A 19816-nucleotide genomic window follows, 5' to 3' on the forward strand; every position below is an offset into this window, starting at 1 on the left:
TTAGATCTGCCTTCCTTGCATTGGTTCCATCACTTAAGCTGGAAATATTTTAAAGACGACAATTCCTTGCTTATAACTCTTTCCTCCTGAAAACAGAAAGTTGACAGGAGACCCACTCTGGGTTGGACTTTTTTGATGCAGCTAGCTCATTCCTGTGCTTGCACATGAACAGAGGAAAGCAAGAAGCTGTCTACATTATTCCCTGCCTGTCAGGGCTGATACAGGATGCCTTCCCGCATACGTGCCTCAGCTATGAAATCACATTTCATTTCCTTATTCACAATGAGCGGTGCCCAACTCAGCAGCAGTCCTGTTTGCAGCGACAGCAAGGGTTTGGGCTGAAGGTGGGTCTCACCCCGGTCACTCAGGTGCTGCATCCTCCCTGCCAACAGTTCCCCCTGCCCTGACATTCCTTTGGCCATCTACCTGTGCACATTACACAGCATATCCCAGGGCACAGGTTAACAGGTTAACTGAGCACTTAACTGTAGGATGTGGCAAATGCAATGTAGTATCTTGTCAGTAATAAATTGTACTGGCCGTGGGTCACTCCTCTGTGCACAGAAGTGGCTGTTGCTGTCTCGCAGCAATTATTGCCTTGTAGTCAGCCACGTGACTGGGCATTTTATCAGTATTTTGGTACTGGCTTGAAAATCCCCCAAAGACAGTCCCTGCTTTTTCCAGTATGCAATCCAGTAAAGTCTTTCATGGCAGCAAAATTGATAGGTGGGGCTCATCACTCATCCCGCCCGATTTGTACTCCACGGCTCCCAGACAAACACAATGCTTGCCTTTTTGTAGCTGGATTTACCACAGCTATCAGAGCATCACAGGCGGCATAATGACAGCAGCAAGTCTTTGCCTAATTTTGTTCTTGTCATTTTGTGATATATACATTTTCATGGCGACCAAATCTTTAAAATTCATTTTCCTAAGAGTGGTTTCAAAAGAGTTGAAGACAGCTTGCAAGTATACCATTATTACTCGTTTTTTCCTAATGCTTGCCTCTTATAAACCAAATGAAATGTAGAAACAATAAGCAGGCAGTATCCAGTCTGATAGATTTCTTTATCTGTATTTACATCTCAAATGCAGAAGTGAAACTGGAAAAAAAACCCAGAACATCCAAAATGATGGTACTTCACACAGAACAATAATCCATCAGGCCTTGCTGGACTGAATAAAGCTTCTCCACTCAAATCTTACCCATTTACATCATCCTTCTAGGTATGCAAGAGGCATATCTGAGCTCCATCTCCACTCTACTTTTGCTCCCTGTTCACTTTATTTTGTGCCTAGTCTGTTAAACACCTAAATGTCATTCACAGTCAGTGAAGAGAGAAAGCAAAGTGCCATTTCTAGAGGTTATTCATGGATCCTGTCTTCACATGTCTAAAGTTAGAGGATGTCAACTTCACCTTTTTTTTTTCCCTAAAATTATGGGGAGATCAGCATTCATTCTTTCACTCCCTTTAGAAAGCCCAAGTCTGTCAAAACAATTTCACACAAAGAGTTGTATTTTCTATAAAACTCTCTAGTTGTTGAAGCCCAAGGCCTAGGTCTGGAAAAAGCAATCAATTCATTGCACAAGTTATACCCAGCACTAAGTTCGATGCCCCGGCATACTCTGTCCAGCAGCTGCCCCTTAAGAAAGGTACAGTTTCTGCCATACCTTTTTTGCCAGTCCCAGTCAGTCTTCTCAGATGCATTTTTCTTCTGGGGTAACACAAATTTCTCTGATAAGACATATGACTCACGCCTTTTCAGACACATACCTTTTTTTCTTTTCTATGTGATATTTCCTCTTTATAATAGTGTTTGACTTTAACTTTCTACTGTACTTAACACAAAGCACATCCATTATGTACCTATACCCTGCACCCCTGGTGAAGGGACTATGGGGCAGAATTCTGCTCATGTTGCAGGGATGGACTTGCAGCAGTGTCTGCTTACAAAAATGCTGGCACGAGGTGCTCGAGTGTGAGATGTATAGTCAGAAATGGTGACTGGGCAGTAGCAAGAGAACTGTATACAAAAATTTATTCAACAACTCTCCCAGTGTCCCTAGGAAGCTACCTTCCCCCAGAGTACTCTAGGGAATGCCAGTTCTCTCTTCAAAGCACTTTCCTGTAATTTACGCATCATACAGTCATCCTTCCATAAATATTCCCAAATTATGTTTGTCCTCTGCTCTGTCCTGCCCACTCGCTACTGAATCAAGCCAAGCAGCTAAATCATCCTTTTTTTCCCCTCTCAGCTTCCTTAACAGATGTATTTTTAAACTGCTGGTCTATTATTTTATAATATAAAAGATGATGGGTTTGTTTCTGTGTAATGCTGCTGTGTAGGTGTCACGACACATCATTGTTCTCGGTACTGTAGAAAAACAAGTACAGACAGCCAGCATGTTCAGGACACCAGGGAGATAGCGTTGGTCACCGTGACAGATGCTGGTCTTGGCACATAAGGAACTTCATAGCTCCTCACATTTTAAAAATGTCAAAGCAAAAGAAAGAATGTAAAGGACTGATTTACAGAAGAGGATTGGGGTCAGTAGGAGGGTTTTATGAGTAAGTCTTCTTCCCCAGACACAAGTCACAGAACAAGAGAAAGCAAAAAAAGATGGTCATTTGGAAATGGGTCAATACGGGGAGGACAGATGGCATTGTGCACAGGATATAGGACATGGTGAACCTCTTGGGCACGAAGCAAAGACAGGCAGTTCAGATTTGATGTTATAGAAAATCGGGAAGCAGCAAAGGACAGAGACCATCCTTGCAGCCCATGGCACATACTACTGTTGTTAACAGAGGTATTGTCCAGGAGAGATATATGATTCTAATTTTGCACATATCCTTTCCCAACTCATGTAGCTATGCTGACTGAAGTCTGCCATGAGGACATGTCTTACAGAACGGACAAGGCAGGCAGTGTCCTGGAGAGCTGTGTTGAAAGGATGAACAGTTTTTGTGAAAAACCCTCTGCTGGTGTGTTTCAATACAGGTTAGCATGGTTACAAATACAGGTTCAATACAGGTCAGCTGCACTGGCAGCCCAGTTGTGGGCTTCATTTTGTGATAAGTATTTCCTTGGACATATATACATGCACCAGTTTTCACACTAGGATGGTGTTCACTGCTCAGATGCTTTACTGTCAAAGAAACCCAGCAGAAACTTATAGAAACATTGTGTGAAACTGGAATGAAACCAACACTGTGGTTGGTGAGGTGAGGAGCCATGAGCTAAAGCAGTGCTTGAAAGCCAGCAGTCCTTGCCAGCTTTCATACCACAGTGATTTATGTAGAAGTTTTCTTCTCCAGTATTTTTCTCCAGTATTTAATTTTAAGGTAGCTCTGAGGTTTCAAAAGCATGCAAACACCTTGAAAAAGGCACTTCACCTGTGGATATTTTCACTTAGAGTAGCTAAGTACTTATCTATCAGACCTTCTAATCTAATACCTCAGGGGCAGTTTTGTGACAATTGTGTATAATTTGTAGTTCTTAATGCTACTCATGAGCTTACTTTAACATGCAACATCCTGGATATTCTTTAGCTGACAGTATGACTTAACAGTTAAACATACAAATGACTTCAAACTAGAAATTATTGCATTTGTGAGCTAGGACTGATTCACTTCCAACACAGACTGTCCTTTACCACCCTTAGTTTTCATTGCACAGTTCTGTGAGTAGAGAGAACATATTAAAGCATCAAAATTGCAAATATTACACCTTCCTTTAAAGTTATGTTTGGCATGAAATTTTCATTTGACTGACAAGGTTGTGAACAGAAGTGCTCCACACCTTCCTTGATCTGGTAGTTCTCATCCACTGGTGGGCTCGTTGGTGCATATCCTTGTAACATGGCTTTGGTATTTGTTGGAGAGAGTCAAAAAAGCCAAAGAGGTTGATTGGGCTTTTCTTGGTAGAAAAGATTTACTAGGTAGATAATAGATTCTCTAAGCAACCATAGAAAGCACACAGAAAACAGTTAGGAGAATATCCCAAAGTACCTTTATAGAAAAAGTTGGTAGCTGCTTTTCAGGGATAGAAATGCTAAGGTCTGTGGACTGAATGTCAGTGTTTGATGTTCACAAAATGTAAACAAGTACAAGCTTATACAACCAGAAGCCCATTTTAGAGTCAGGGGCATAACTATGATTTTTAAAAATAAGACTTTGTTCACAACACAGACCATAGAATTACATTCAGGTTTTGCATTATCAGGACAATGAGACAAAGCTATAAACAAGTTTTGGGGAAGGTAACCAACCTTGCTGTAGAGCCTTCCACTGGGAAAATGTAGCACATCTGTTAAGGTTTGGACAGCTCATATGCTCAGAGATCTTGTGCTTCTCTGTCAACATGTAAGCACTCAAATTCTGCTAAAACCAGACAAATTTTAGTGATAGTTTATAGTGAAATTGGAAGAGATAAAATAGATTTTGCAGGCAAAAAAACAGCAAATATGAACTTTTACAACTTCATTTCATTTTTTCATTAACATTGATCATAGCAACTATGAATATTGTGGCTCATAAAACTAGTCGATTACTTTTATTGCAGTAGGTTTAACATTTAAGAGTTTCAATACAATGGCAGAAGTATTTTTATTTACAATATGAATCTTAGTATCCGCAAAACTTAACAATGCAGTGTTTTAAGTAAACACATCTTGTAATTCTTTAAATGCCAGTATGTTAGCATTTCTTCAGATGTAATACAATAAAAAATAAGGAAGGAATGTATTAATACTTTTGCTATGAGTAAGAAAAGAACACATCAGTTATAAAACATGCTACAGTTCTTTGCGCTCCACTTTAAGCACCTAAGTTCAAAGTGCAAAACTTGAAAACTCATCTGGTCCTGAAGTAATGGCACGCTAAATTTTTGGCAGTAAATGACTTTAAGAGCTGAAATTTGCTCAAGTAGTTATGTGCAAAAGTAGTTATGTGCAGTAGTTACCCAGCAGCTAAGAGTCAAACTTTCCCCACACTTCAGGACTGTGAATTACACAGGGCAGAAGTTAAAGGCTGTGGTCATGATCTTACATCCTCATTGTCCATCTAGCTCTGGATAATTTATTCCAACTGAAATGACAAGATTTTTGTGCTAGATTTTGAAAGAGTTCTGCCATCGGTTTCCATGTCACTGTCGCCAGTAGGGTTTCTGTTTATTTTAGCAGGGGCAGAAGCAAACGAAGAACTCGGTCCTCAAAGCCCATCAAAGCCAAAAGAAAAACTCTTTTTGACTTGTTCAAGCTTTGGACCTGCTCCTTTTAATTCACTTTCACTAATTCCTAAATATAGGTTATGGGCTAAATGTGTTGGACTGTTTTGGACAAGTTAATTTTACTTTTGTGCCAAGTCTATGGTTAGTACTTCAGAAGTAGATAGCTTTTACTATTATTTAGGTTATTCAGAGTGACCTAATTTACCTTCAGCTTTATGTTAAACGTAGTTAAAGTCACTTTGTTTGGTTTATAATTTGACACCTGCTATTTGAGCATAACCGCATGAAAAATGTTCAGCCTGGTATTAGAGAGAGCTACAAATCAGTGTTCCAAAATCTCCTTGCAAACAGAGAGATGTGATGCACCACATGGCAAACCAAACTCCACTTAGATGACAGGAGGTTCATTATTAAAATTGCGATCCAAGTTGCAGCAGAAAAGTAGTGCATGTGTACAGAAGGGACATACAGGTGTTCACCGGCTGGGCTAACCTCACCCTTAACTGCACCCCAACGCCATAGGGCCTCATTCTTCTTGTTGGCTGCTTAAATTGATCAGGAAAGTTTTAAGATAGCTTCAACTTCCACATGTGAAATGAAAAGCTTTTAACAGTGCCCGTGAATGGCAGACTGTGAATGACAATGAGGAAAGTGACACTGGATATGCAGGATGAGATAAAAGATGGCCACGCTTTGCAGATATTAGCTCTGTAACACCTACCTAAATTGAAAAAGGTTATATTTCTATATAACAGAACTTGGCTCCAGCAGTCAAAGGTAAAGATGTTTAAGGATTTAAAGATTTAAGATTTTATGTGGATCTCTCTATTGACTTAATGTATTTTGGATCAAGCACTCAGCAAAGATTATGTACAATACAACAGACATAGAGAATTAATCATATTATGTATTCATGGGACTGGACCTGTTTAAATATCTAGTGTTCAGCTTACAGACATAAATAATCATCTTTGAAAGAAATGCAACAGTAGCCCATAGAGTTATGCAATCCACCATAAACATACAAACTTACCCTCACATTTCAGACTGATATGGTATTAAATTATGAGAGGATGGATACTGTAAACCTGTGCCTGAAAGAGGAAAAACATCTGCATATGAAATAGTCAGTTATCACCTAGGTGCAGAGGTCACTCCTGGAAAACTGCTTCATACCAGCCTACTCCAAACCTGACCAGCCCCTGCTACTAAGAGTAAAATGGAAATCTAGTGAATTCAACACGACAATGCCCTGATTTTCAATGGCACTGCAAGAAATTCTCACATCAAATGATTTTTGCCTTGTCTGAATTTCCAACAATGCTGAGAAATCAACCAAGATGTTAAAACCCAGATGCTTCAAGATGCCTTTTTTTTTTACCTGGCCCTAACACTTCAGCATATAGAGCCCATTCTTTATTAAAACATGATGCTACTGTGAAAAGAATGGCCTAAATAAGCATTTCTATTTCTCTCAGAAACTTTGGGTATAGTGAACATGTATGGAGCACATCATCTATCTAAATACTGGTAAAAGCTAGGAAAATTATAACACCAGTTTTTACAGTAGATTTTGAAAGCAGAAGATAAAATCACAAGTATCTGGCATTCATGTGCCTGAAACTGATTCTTTTCTGTTAAAAGGGACTGCTTGCTCTATCTGACATATGAGCGTGGAGATGCTCGCACAGAGAATCCAGAGAGCATGCAATTCTTATCCATCTGACAACTAGTTATTCTTCAATATGTCATGTGCAACTAAAAAAGCCTTGACATCTGTGAAAACTAGTCAGCATATTTGTTGTGGTCTACCTGAAGGTCGTGGCTGGATATGTCTGAGCCTTTCACCATAGCTTCCGGCAAAACTCTAGTATAACATACACTAAGAGTGAACAAGAGGCTTCAGGTAATATGGCAAATGCAATTTGTGTCATTACTACTTACAGGCTTTATATTGGCCTGAAAGTGCATAACCTGGGGAATTGCTTTGGATGGAGGTGATCTTAGCTCTTCAATTTTGACAGCAACTGCCTAACACCTGGTACCTGTTGCCTAAGCTGGTTTTAGTTGAGTTGTAGTTTATTGTTCAAGGAGTAGCTATGCTGAGTGGACCAAAGTACCTATAAACTGCCTAGAATGAAGTTGTTGAGGAAGAGGGCAAATACCAGATGATATTGGAGGTCACAGATTTTAATACAAATGGTACTGGTCAAAACCGAGAAGTGTAAACTTGCATTGCTCTGGTAAGACTAGTCCTAGAGGCAGCAAAGAGAATGGAAAAATAGAATAACTGGGAACTAGTGAACAGAGCACAGAAATAAACAGAGCCAAAAAAAAAAAAAAAGTGAATCTTAAGGCAGTAGAGCAAGAAATCTTACCACTGCATTTCTCCTGGCAGAGGAAGGAGTCTTCCCAGGGAGGAAGAAGAGCAGGAACACAGCTCTTCCCAGGGAGGACTGCAGGGGGCTGGCAGCTCCTCATACCCTGCTTCCCCGCCACTGTTAAAGGATTTTCACCAGACTGTCAGTAACTCCAGGCTTGCTTCATTAACAACTCAGAGTTGGATCACCACCTCAGTGAGTGGCAAAAGCCCACACAAAATCATCAGATATTTATATACATTGTAAAATAGGTATTCTTTCTTCAAAAAGCTCTTGGTGTCTTTCCATGGTGTTTCCCCATGGGGTCTCAGTTCTCTATTATTCTTCTTTAAAGTCCACCTTGATAATCCATCTCTGCTGTCTTGTTTTGGTTGTCCCTCAGAAGTGATGCTTCGTATTTCTCCACTGATGATAAAAATCACTTCTTTCTTGACACATTTCTATTTACTCTTCAAAACTTTAAAGAAAACCTCAAGCAGTTCCACTGACACATTTAATGTACGCCTATACTCAAAGTAGTTTAAGCTTCTCATCATTAATTATCATTAAATCTAATACCTATTCTAGGTCTGACATTTCTTGCACAACCTGTTGATTTGGCTGGACTGGGCTTTAAACCCCACCCTCAGGCACATATACTGAAACTGTTAGCCTGGCACCCGGAGGAGGGTTGCAAGAATGACTATAATAAATATACTGGGAAGGGTGTTTTCTTTTATAACAATTTTAACTCTCTTATCAAGGATTTCCAATATTAATTTGAATTAAATATATGGACTGTGAATATATAGTATTGTAAATAGAATAATAATCTCTATTATTATACTCTAAAAATGTTCCATTAGACCAACAGCAGATCCTCATTTTCACACACAAGGGAGCATTCTCCTTTTTGCTATTAAAAAGATTTTGAGTGTAAGATTAAAGCCCACCTACACGCTTCCTTCCTGGCCACCCACCTGCTTACCTAGCTGATCTCCTGTCCAGATCAATTACATGACATCTGTTATGGCTAATTACTCTGTTATTAGATCAAATCAATTTTATGTTGTCTCAGGCTCTCAAATGCCACTGCATTGCAGAGAATGATTCATTGTGTTGCATAGCAAATGTCTTAGGAAAAGCCAGATGTGCTCACTCATAATGACAGGACAAGTAGAGCTTTTATTACTCTGGAACAAAAGTCAGAATTAAGAATAAGTTGTTGTGCACATTGGACCTGAGTGCAATAGAAAGACCCGGCAATTTCAGGAATTGTTTTCCTGGTGAAGAAAGCAGTGGAGAGTGAGGGGGAAAGAGAGCAGGAGCAGGAGCATGCAAGCAGATGCCAGAAAGGATGTAGGATAAAGCAAAATAGAGAAATAAACTGTAGAGCAGCCTAAAGAATTGCTCCAGATAGCATGTTTTGAATAGACAGCTGTACAACTGACTCATGCTTGTATTGTATATTCTCCTATATTCTTTACGGATATGACAAGCACAGGCCTGTCAACAGTTACCAAGCAACTAGAAACTAAATAAAATGAACTAAGATGAATTAAATATAATTAAAAAAATTTAAAAAAGAAAATAAGAATATAAAAGTTAGGGGGTTTAATTACAAACAGGAAGCACAGATATAAATATGAAATTTATTTTTTTAAAATACAGCTTATTTCAAAGTATTAACGGATTAATTTTATTTAGGGCTACCATAATAGTTTTTGATAGAAATGACATGCTGCAACTCTTCATGTAAGTTTGGAATTATATAAGCTGTAAACCCACAAAGTATTGCAAGTAGGAACCCTTCCTGTCCCAGGTAGAAAGACAATACGAGTTCTACCAAAGACATATTTCTGAGAAACAAAATTGCAAGTTCCTAAATCAGATGGCAGATCCATTCCACATGTTCTTTGAACAATGTAAATCAATTTAGGAACATTTCCTCATTCCTGATGATCCAGAAGTTTCAGTGATGGTTTCATGAAAGATGTGTGCAAGGATGACTGGTCTGGCACCGCCCTCTTTCACAGTCATGGAGGAGTCATTGAAGTTCAATATGCAGTTTAACTAACGGAGTCTTTTGATTAACACAGGGTTGCCAGTGATCCCAGGCAGATGTGTATGTATTAGAAACCTCACACATGCTAAGTCCAGCACCTTCAAGAAACTTGGGACCTCCAACTCATGCTTGGTGTAATCACTTTACAAGTAGAAACAAGACTGCTGACTTGCTAGATTGCAGCTTCTGGTCTAAACTAGGAACCCAAAGCAGGGAACGGTTAGGAGCCAGGAACCAAAATGAAGCAGGTATTGCAATTCACTGAGTTGCAATGTTCTTGCTAGAAAATACTTTATCTGCTGGGGAAGTACAGGATGGAGAAGAAAACTAAAGGCATAGAAATTTCTTCAACAGCTTAAAGACCAATGATAATGGTAATCTGAGCCCTTATATTAGTGTCTTAAGAAAAGATTTATTGAAGGCTAATTTTTTTTTCTCTGCACAGGCTATTAGACAAGTTATAGAAATGAAAATGCAAAGGGAAAAAAAAAGAGAGAACTGGTAGTATATTTAAAATTAATGACCTGAGGTTAATTGGTACTTCACTGACTCAATTTGTAAATGGATTAAGATAGAGAAACAATATCTTGCTGACAGAGTTTCGCATACAGCTCTGATCCCAAATAAGTATGTCTCTATGGAATAAGAAGTGCATTCAATTTTCTATGGAGGAAAATATTTCCTTCTTATCTTACTAATGGTTTTTGTATTAAAGGCTTGCTTCAGAGTCTTTTGTATATAATGGGAATTCAGTTGTCAGACTTACTATTTCAAGGTATATTTTGATGGAAGATTGCAAGTCAATATTTTGTTCAGGGCTTTCTTCTACAAATCTTTCCCTGCAAAACCAGTTTTTAATTCACTGCCCTTGTGTTGTTCAAAATCAGGCTCCACCACCTTCCCACTCTCTGTGTTCATGTTTTGGAGAAACAGTTCTGGACTTCAATTACTTCAGTCCTCTTCTCTTTCTGTCATTTGTGATGATCTCTGTATTTTGGGATTTATTTCTTCATATGTTCAATGTTGACTTAGAGAAACTGTGCAGATTTCAGTCATATTCCTTTCTGACCCAACACAGCATGGTGACACTGAAGCTGTATCATATCTGTGCAGATGGTTAATGTTACAAGAAAGCTCTTAGAGAAAACCCAATTACCTTTTCTGCTAGATCAAAGGAAACAGGGACCTTCACTGTTTCCTCTGGTCTCCTCCCCATTTGTGGGTAATCCTATGCCTTGAAATGGGAATTTATCTTCCAAACTGGTTGACTGGCTTTAGCTCCTGGGCAGCACTGTGCATTTCTGCATTGGACTAAATGCTCCAGTGTTCAGAAAAACATATTTCCAGATGTGTTAAACCTTGCTCAGGTTTCTTCCTTACCTTCTCCAGTTAAGGACATGAAAGTGAATCATAGAATCACAGAATTATTTAGGTTGGAAAAGACCTTTAAGAACATTGAGTCCAACCCTTAGCCCAGCACTGCCAACTCTACCACTAAACCATTTCCCTAAGCACTGCGTCTACAAGCCTTTTAAACCTCCAAGAGTGGCGACCCAACCAGTTTCCTGGGCAGCTTGTTCCAACACTTGACAACCTTTTCAGTGAAGTAGTATTTCCTAATATCCAATCCAAACCTCCTCTGGTACAACATGAGGCTCTTTGCTTTTGTTCTATTGCTTGTTACTTGGGAGAAGAGACCAATACCCATCTCATTACAACCTCCTCTCAGGTAGTTGTAGAGAGCGATAAGGTCTCCCCTCAGCCTCTTTTTCTCCAAACTAAATAACTCAATTTTCTCAGCCACTCCTCATAAGGCTTGTGCTCCAGACCCTTCACCATCTTCTTTGCCCTTTTCTGGACACGCTCCAGCACCTCAATGTCCTTCTTAGAATCACAGAATCATAGAATGGGTTGGGTTGGAAGGGACACTAAAGATCATCCAGTTCCAACCCCCCTGCCATGGGCAGGGACATCCCACTGGATCAGGCTGCCCAAGGCCCCATCCAGCCTGGCCTTGAGCACCACCAGGGATGGGGCAGCCACAGCCTCACTGGGCAACCTGTGCCAGTGTCTCACCACTCTCATGGTGGAGAAATTCTTCCTAATGTCCAGTCTAAATCTGCTCCTCTCCAGTTTATACCCGTACTGAGTGGCCCAAAACTGAACACGCCATTCAAGGTGTGGCCTCACCAGTACTGAGTACAAGGGACAATCACTTCCTTACTCCTGCTGGCCTCACCATTTCAGATACAAGACAGAATCCTGCTGGCCTTCTTGGCCACATGGGCACACTGCTGGCTCATGTTCAGCTGGCTGTAGACCAACACCTCCAGGTTTTTTTTCTGCTGGGCAGTTTTCCAGTCACTTTTCCCCAGCTATGTATCGTTGCATGTGCAGGACACAACACATGGCCTTGTCAAACCTCATGCAATCAGCCTCAGCCCATCAATCCTTGAGGGAACATTGGCAATGGCCTGAGTGCTTCTAATTGCAAGGGCAATGATGCTTGCCCAATCCCACGTCTCTTCCTGTGCACACTGAAATGTTTGGGACCTTCACGTTTCATAGGGAAAATATAGACCATAGTGCCACGGATAGCTAGACCTCTCTTCCCGATCTCTGTTTTCCATCATCTCCTGGGTTTGTGCCGATGACCCAGCCTCTGTTTGGGTGCTGCTCTAACTCTGAGCTCCTCCTTTGAATGCTCTATGAGCTCCTCCTTGGAGTGCCCAAACTTTCTCTCTCCGTATCTCAACTGCTCTCTCGGAGTGCTCTCTCTTACTTGGAGCTCCTCCATGGAGTGGTCTTCCTTGGAGTGGTCTCCCTAATTGCTCTGCCATGCCAGGCTTTATACATCCTTACCACCTTGTTAGCAGCTATCTCAGTGATCCACTTCTCAGGATCTCACAACTGCAGCAGTCAAGTTCAACTCCTCCGCTGGCTTACTACTATCTCTTGTTTACATTTCCACAACATTTTACAACATTTACATTTCCCTACACCATGGTGCTGTGGCAAACCTTGAGGCACAGAGCTCTGTCCATTTACAAAGACACCGAGGTGTATTTATGTAAAATCAAATTGCCATTCCAGTCAAGTTAAGGTTGAGGGAGAGTGGTTGAGTCAGAGTAGAGAATTGTCTGACACAATGCATCAAAAAACCACTCTGTCTTTTGTCCATGAGTTATTGTAGAAAGGAAAAGAAAGGTGATTTGTCAAAGTAGTCCCTCTCCTTTTCAGGTTACCTTGCTCTTAGATCCTGCAATGGGAGAAATGAAGCCTTAAGTCTTCTTCCAAAGCAAATTCAGCCTTCTTGTAACAGTTTGTAACATCTATATCCTCCCTCTCCATTACACCTAATTATCTGGACTACCATAATTTTCACAGAAATAGACATTCTGAACAACAGATGATGCACAAACACCCATTCTGCAAATGATTTTTCATTGATACCCAGGCTTGTATACAACGCACAGTAAAGAATGATTGCTTATCTAAACACAATGTTTTCTGTGCCTTCCAGAAGAAACTGTTCAACATATCCTTAATTTCCATTTATATAGGTTTGAATAAGAAATAATGGTCTAACATGCCAAAAACTAGAAATTAGGCTTATTTGCTGGAGTGAAGGAGAGCAATCAGAAGGCTCACTGTTCCATCTCCGTGGGAGAGGGGACATTTTGCTCAGTTGACCTCCTCCTGTCCATATATTGGGGCAGATCATGGGATATCTTATCAACCATGCAAACTATTTTCCGTTTTTCTGGTCCTTCCCTGCACTAGTCCTGAGCCCCAGCACCACCAAAACATTAAGTCAATGTAAATTATTTTTCCATTTTTCAATGGGATTTTCACCACTTGTTCCTCGATCCCTTTGCCCCTTTCCAGTCCAAGAACATTTTGGAAATACTGTCCCTGCAGGCTGGTGACCTTGTTTGACCCATGGCCTGACTACTCTGCCAGTTGGCATTCTGGACCTGCCAATACCCTCAGTTAGCCTTGCTCCAAGGCTGGCATGGACTCTGGCTGTAGCAAGAGTCCAAGTTCCAGCACATGCTGAAGATTAAGTCCCCATTTTCTCCTGGGAGAATGTCATTTGAACCAAGTTTGGGAGAATTAGGTTGGATTAGTTTTATTGTTTGATTATGCTTACATCCTCTCACCTATCACTAGCAATGAGAGGTTGGTATTTCAGAGCGATGGTCTAATTTAAACTCTGCTAATAACAAAGGCTAGGCAGCAGAGAGTGCCTGGTGATTGCATTAGAAGGAATGTTCCCTCAGGACACAGTGGCAGAGAGCTTGTGACTCCAGTAGAGAGCAGCAGCCCTCTGCGTGGTCCCTCCAGACCGATCCTGGGTTTCAATAGTGTGGGAAAAGAAGTTAAAAAAAAAAAGGAGTTGCCTTTCTCTGGCAGCCAAGTCTTCTCTGGTCACAAGGTCCTTGGTTCTTTTCACTTAGCCTGCTTCTTCACCCAGTGCCTTGACATTCTCCCCCGGCTGGCTGCTCCTGCTGCTTCTATCCCTATCTTTGGAAGCCCATCATAACCACAGCTCTGCTCCCATCAGCATGGCAGGCAAAGAGAAGGAGGCAGATTGATTCTGCAGTGACCACACGGTCTGGGATGAAAGCTGGAAGTTCTGTGCCTTCCTCACCACAATGAACAGAGGTGCCTTCCCTGTCCTCTTCAGCCTGAGTGGCCACCCTTGCTCTGATTGGAAAGGGTTAGACTGCATGATGGACCTTCTTCCCTCTTCAGAGTATTTTAATTTAATTGTATAATAATTACACAATGTAGAAAGTCAAAAAGATCCCACTGAGGCGCAGCCCGTCACCCTGGCAGTTGCAGGACTGGATTTTGCCTTCCATTCCAGAGGCGGATATCTCCCTCCTCACTGACACCAGTGCTAATTCTGAGTGTCTCAGCAGAAGATGCTCACACACCAGGCACCACAGACTCAGAGGTTTTGTCTCTTCAGATTTGTGCTGTAAATGGGGAGAGAGGCTGCTTCACTGGACAGCTCAGCACACCCAAGCCAGGCTCCTGAACTGCTCAGGAAAGAAGGGTGGGAAGGGCAGAATGAGGCCTTCCTCTCTCCATGATATGATTATATAGAATATACAAGATTAGTCAAGTATGTGAGATTAGCCAAATACGCCCTTGACCTATGTTAGTCTTAGATTAAGGCCCTATTGAGAAAACACAAACCATTTATTCCTTATTTTTTACTGAAAGCACAGCAGGGTGATGATGTTATTCATGACTGGAACACCCAGATGCTGTTACAATACTCATAAACTGGAAGTAAAACCAATGAATAGGATTCTCCTCCCAAGCTGCCTCTGAAGATTAATATTGTCTGTTCATTTATGCAGCGCACTGTAGAATACAAAAGAAATAAAATGGCAAAGACTAAGCTGCTATCTTTATGTAAAAACAGTTAATGATTTAATCTATCTTGTACTGCTTCTACTCCACATTGTAGTTTTAAAGAAAGGTGAACACTGATAAAATATTTAAGGAAGCCCACAATGTTCTGCATTTTTTAAAATTTACTTTTCTTAAAAAATTAATGTTTGTAAACAGAACAAGTATGAAAACGAGCCTGTTTGCAAGAAATAATGCAAGGATGCAGCGTAGAAGAGTTCAGCCTCCAAATCCTTTACCGACCTTATGAAATACTGCTACCAGAAAGATTCATCACAAAGTATCAGGTGACCCCACAGAAGAATGTACTGACCTCCAGAAAATGTCATTTAATCAACTTCAAGACTTCTTCTTGAGAAGACAAAGAGCAGGCTTCATAACTTCCCGCATACGTGTCAGTCCAAATCCCAGCCTTATTGACCATTCCTTAGAGGTTAACAAATGCGTTTCAATAATTCATCCAATTCACTCCTTTCAAATGCAGAAAAATGAAAATTAATAGAGAAATTAGTCCCAGACTAAAGAGATGAGATAAAAGCACACAAGTTCATGGGAATGAATTGCCCAGAATCTTAAACAGAGCCTATCAGCTTAGGGTCTGAGCACTCACTAAGGCAACTGAAGCCGATCAAACAATTTGGTGCCTATATGAAAAAAAAAAAAAAAGAATTGTAGAGATATTATTCCATAATTTCCAACTATTGAGTAGATAAATTTTAAAAAGCATTGATAGGCATTGGACAGAACTCTTCCTTGATCTCTTTATCTGAATATGTTATTTGGAACAGTTTCAGATTTGTGCTTTACAAAGAAGTTATTTGTAAGGAAAACAAATGCTCAAGAGGGTGGTGTTTTTTTTGGTAGGTTCTGTGAGCAAACAAGATCTTAAGTCTTGTCTGTACTGTTCTTACCCCTGCTCATCTAGCTCCTTTGTGTATTGATTTTGGTATTGAGATCATAACTCAGTGCCTGAAGAAAAATAACTTCTCCTTCAAGGAAAAGATCAAGGTTGTCCCTGGAGTTTCCTGTGCTTCCTTTCATGAGGTAAGAGGTTCTACTGGCAGAAAAGCAAATATTTGGTTCATAAAGCCAGCAGGTACCCAAGACAGGCCTGTGACAACCCACGTGGAGCCTGGTGCCTTGTAGTAGCCTTGGCCCCTCTCCCAAGAACATTTTTGCCCGCAGCACTGTTATAGGCTCTTACAGGTAAACTTCCCTAAGTCAGGCTCTTCTGGAAAGGATTTCTACTTTAATCCACGCATCTGGATGGAGGAAAATACAGGCTATGCATGATGATGCCTTCTTGTGCAGAAGAGGAGGATAAAGGCTTGAACTGTAAATGAAAAATGCCTTGATTATCTTCACAAAATACATTTTCCTTTACTTAGCAATATAAAGATGAGACCTTGTTTGCAAGTGTCTTGCCTCCTTACACCTTGTGTGTCTTTGGAAGTCTCTCTCCCACTCTCTCAGTCTGCATCTATATGCTATCTCCGTAGTACTTTTCTTAGCATCTAACTATTTCCACGATTGACACAGAGGGCACGAGCTCTTATTGATGGTGTTTAGGAGGACAGCCATTAGGGTGCACGTGTGTATTTTTATAATATCCTTTCATATTTTCATTTTTTAAAGATAAATATCATTTCAGTTTTGTCTACAGTCTTGCCTGTCTAATCTGTCTGGTGAGTATTTCTGGCAGTAGCAGATTATTGTAATGCATGTGCACATCTTAGAAGAGTTCCATCCATAGATCTGTCTGTTTTCTGGTCCATAGCAGTGTCCTCAGCTAAACAGGCAGCAGTGCTACCCATTGTGATTTGAAGCACAGTGTCAGAAGAAAGAACGTGGGTGAGATTACTGGCTTCTGTCCTAATGGAAAGGAAGACTCACTTGAAATGCCTGAGACACAGGGAAGGAAGTTTCCTTATGTGTTTTCTTCGTCATGAAGATTTGATGGTTTTTCTCCCCTGGAGTTCAGTCACTGATTCCTGCTAGAAAGTACTGCTCATGCCTACGCAGTCATGGCCTGATAGCACTGTAAAAAACATGGCAGAGAGCATCATTCTGCTTATAGCTAGGGGAGTTAAGTACAGGGAAATACAACAAACTTCTCATACCAGGTACCAAGACAGAGCAAAACCTAAATCAAAGCCCGAGATGGGTCTGTGACGTGGCCGTTGTGGAATGCAGCATCTCTGAAGTGTTACAGAAAGAGTCACCCATGGGGACTTCCCTCTGCCAGGGCAGCCACAAACAGCAAGAGCTCTATGTGCACACAGGCAAAAACACACGCACATCACCCAGAGCCCAGCATCTTACCTCAAAGATTTTGAGCAATAGAAAGCAGCAGTAAACCTCTCACTAAAAATACACAGACTTCTTCCCAGCATAAGGGCTTTGTAAACTCTCAGAAGCAAGTACTCAATTGAACAACGGAGAAACCAGCGCAACGCTGGGCTGTGTGTGTGGGGAGGGGGGGAGGATGGGCTAACAGCACTACAGTTATGAGGCATTACTACTCATGGCAACAATTTTGCCTATCTGAGATGTACCACATCATAAACCGCCTGTAAACACTCAGCCTGTTGAAGCATTTGGCTGCTTACATATCCGAACTGCTCTGGAGGAGAGAGATGTTGGCAGCTCAGGGCCAGGAAGCGCGCCCTAGTCAAAACCATTTACATTGATGACATCTTCCTTCACTTTGAGAAATAAATGGTCCTGAAAACTCACAGGTGCTTAGTGCTGTGCTAACAACTGCATCAGGTAATGACTATTCCTGTGTTTATTGAGGTTTCAGGTTTCAAGAGAGCAGTGAGCTGTTCTGGAGCAAGCTGCACGTTCGCCCTGCTGACATACCACCACCCTTGAGCCCAAACTGCCCATCCTCTAACCCACAAGTTTTATACATTATACATTTATATCCCCTGGGGCAGCCAGGACAGAAAGAATAGTTATCCATGAACTCTGCTTAAGGGCAGGAGCATCATGCTCCACAAACAGCGTCCAACCTGATGCTTAGTGTTTTGTGCTGGGTTGGAGCTCCTCCTCAGCAGGCCCCCACACAATGCTCTGTACACAGTACACATCAGTGCAGACAAAGTCAGCAGCAGCGCGAGCTGTCTGGTAACTCAGATGTACTTAAAGCTCTGAATTCATACCGAGATTATGACCTTGTCCTCAATGGACGCCAGTTAATCACACAAGGAGACACCTCTGCACTACCTACCCAGGCTTCAGTGTCAGCTCTTAATGTAAGTGATGGCAGTGAAACCAATGAAGTGTTGCTTCTTAGTGAGTTCTGCCATTCTCTCTTGTGGTCCCAGTGCTGAAACACATTACACACAAAGCTTTGTGTGTGTGTATGTACACTATAACACATGGACGAATTCCAAAAGGAACAGTTCTATGCTGCATGCTTTACATGAATCATAGAATAGTTGGGGTTGGAAGGGACCTTAAAGATCACCCAGTTCTAACCCCTCTGCCATGGGCAGGAACATCCCACTGGATCAGGCTGCCCAAGGCCCCATCCAGCCTGGCCTTGAACACCTCCAAGGATGGGGCAGCCACAACTTCCCTTGGCAACCTGTGCCAGTGCCTCACCACTCCCAGGGTGAAGAAATTCTTCGTAATGTCTAGTCTAAATCCCTGTATTTAATGAAATCTCAGACAGCAGCCCCAGTACAATGCTGACAATATCTTTCCTGTAAAAGGATCCATTTTATTTTAAGGCCGAGGTGACATTTCTATGTTATCCTTTACTGAAATATAATGAGTGGGTTGACTTTTTATTTGTGAATGATGGTACTTGTGAATACGATTGACTAGAGATATAAGGCAGGAAGTACACACAAGTATGAACCTTGAATTTACCTGCAAAAAAGACCTTCAGAAATATCTCATCATTTTGTACATAAATTTTGTTCTTGTGAAAAGAGGGATTTCACTGCATCTCTTCTCCTAGATCTTCAGCTTGCTCATATATTTTGTTTTTCAAAGATCAACACACACCAGTCATTTGCCAGTTTTAAAACTGACAATATTGAAATCTATGCAAGATAATTTACAAATGTAATACACAGATCTATACATCTCTGCTCCAAGTTGTTTTTCTCCTATGCATATATCCAGAACAAAAGTTTCAGCTCAATGAAGCAGAGCTGAGGGACTAAGCAGGCTTTTTTCTAACAGGACAGCCAACTAGTTTCAAGTTTAGGCTACATCTGACTAGTTTTAGTTTAGCTTATACATGTAAACCCTGTGGGACTGAGCAGAATACTCCACTGAATGAAAATGTAACAATGGATGCACCACACACAAAAGAGATTACTCCTCTCCACAGTAGTTTCTCAAGCATATACTTTATCATATGGCACACTACTGATCTAATGCCTATTCAAAAAAAACCAAAAAACTACAAAATAAACTAAAACAACCCCCACCAGTAACTGTGAAGTATTTAATATAGTTTTAAAGATGCTGCTTCACATCATACTTCAGGATCTTCATGGAAGAGCAGGAGATCCTTGAGAACCAAGTCCCCCATGATGAAAACCAGCTGTGATGCTGCGAGAACAACACGCTCAAATATCCTTAAATAGCCAATAAGTATGGAAACTTTGCCGTTTGCAAATTGAATTATTTCCATATTTGCACGGTAATCCTAGTGTCTGGTGCAATGTTTATTCTTTACGCTATGTCATTTCAGGCAGTGGTTATAAATAAA

The sequence above is a fragment of the Cuculus canorus genome, chromosome 2 (assembly GCF_017976375.1).
Source record: "Cuculus canorus isolate bCucCan1 chromosome 2, bCucCan1.pri, whole genome shotgun sequence".
NCBI lineage: Eukaryota > Metazoa > Chordata > Aves > Cuculiformes > Cuculidae > Cuculus > Cuculus canorus.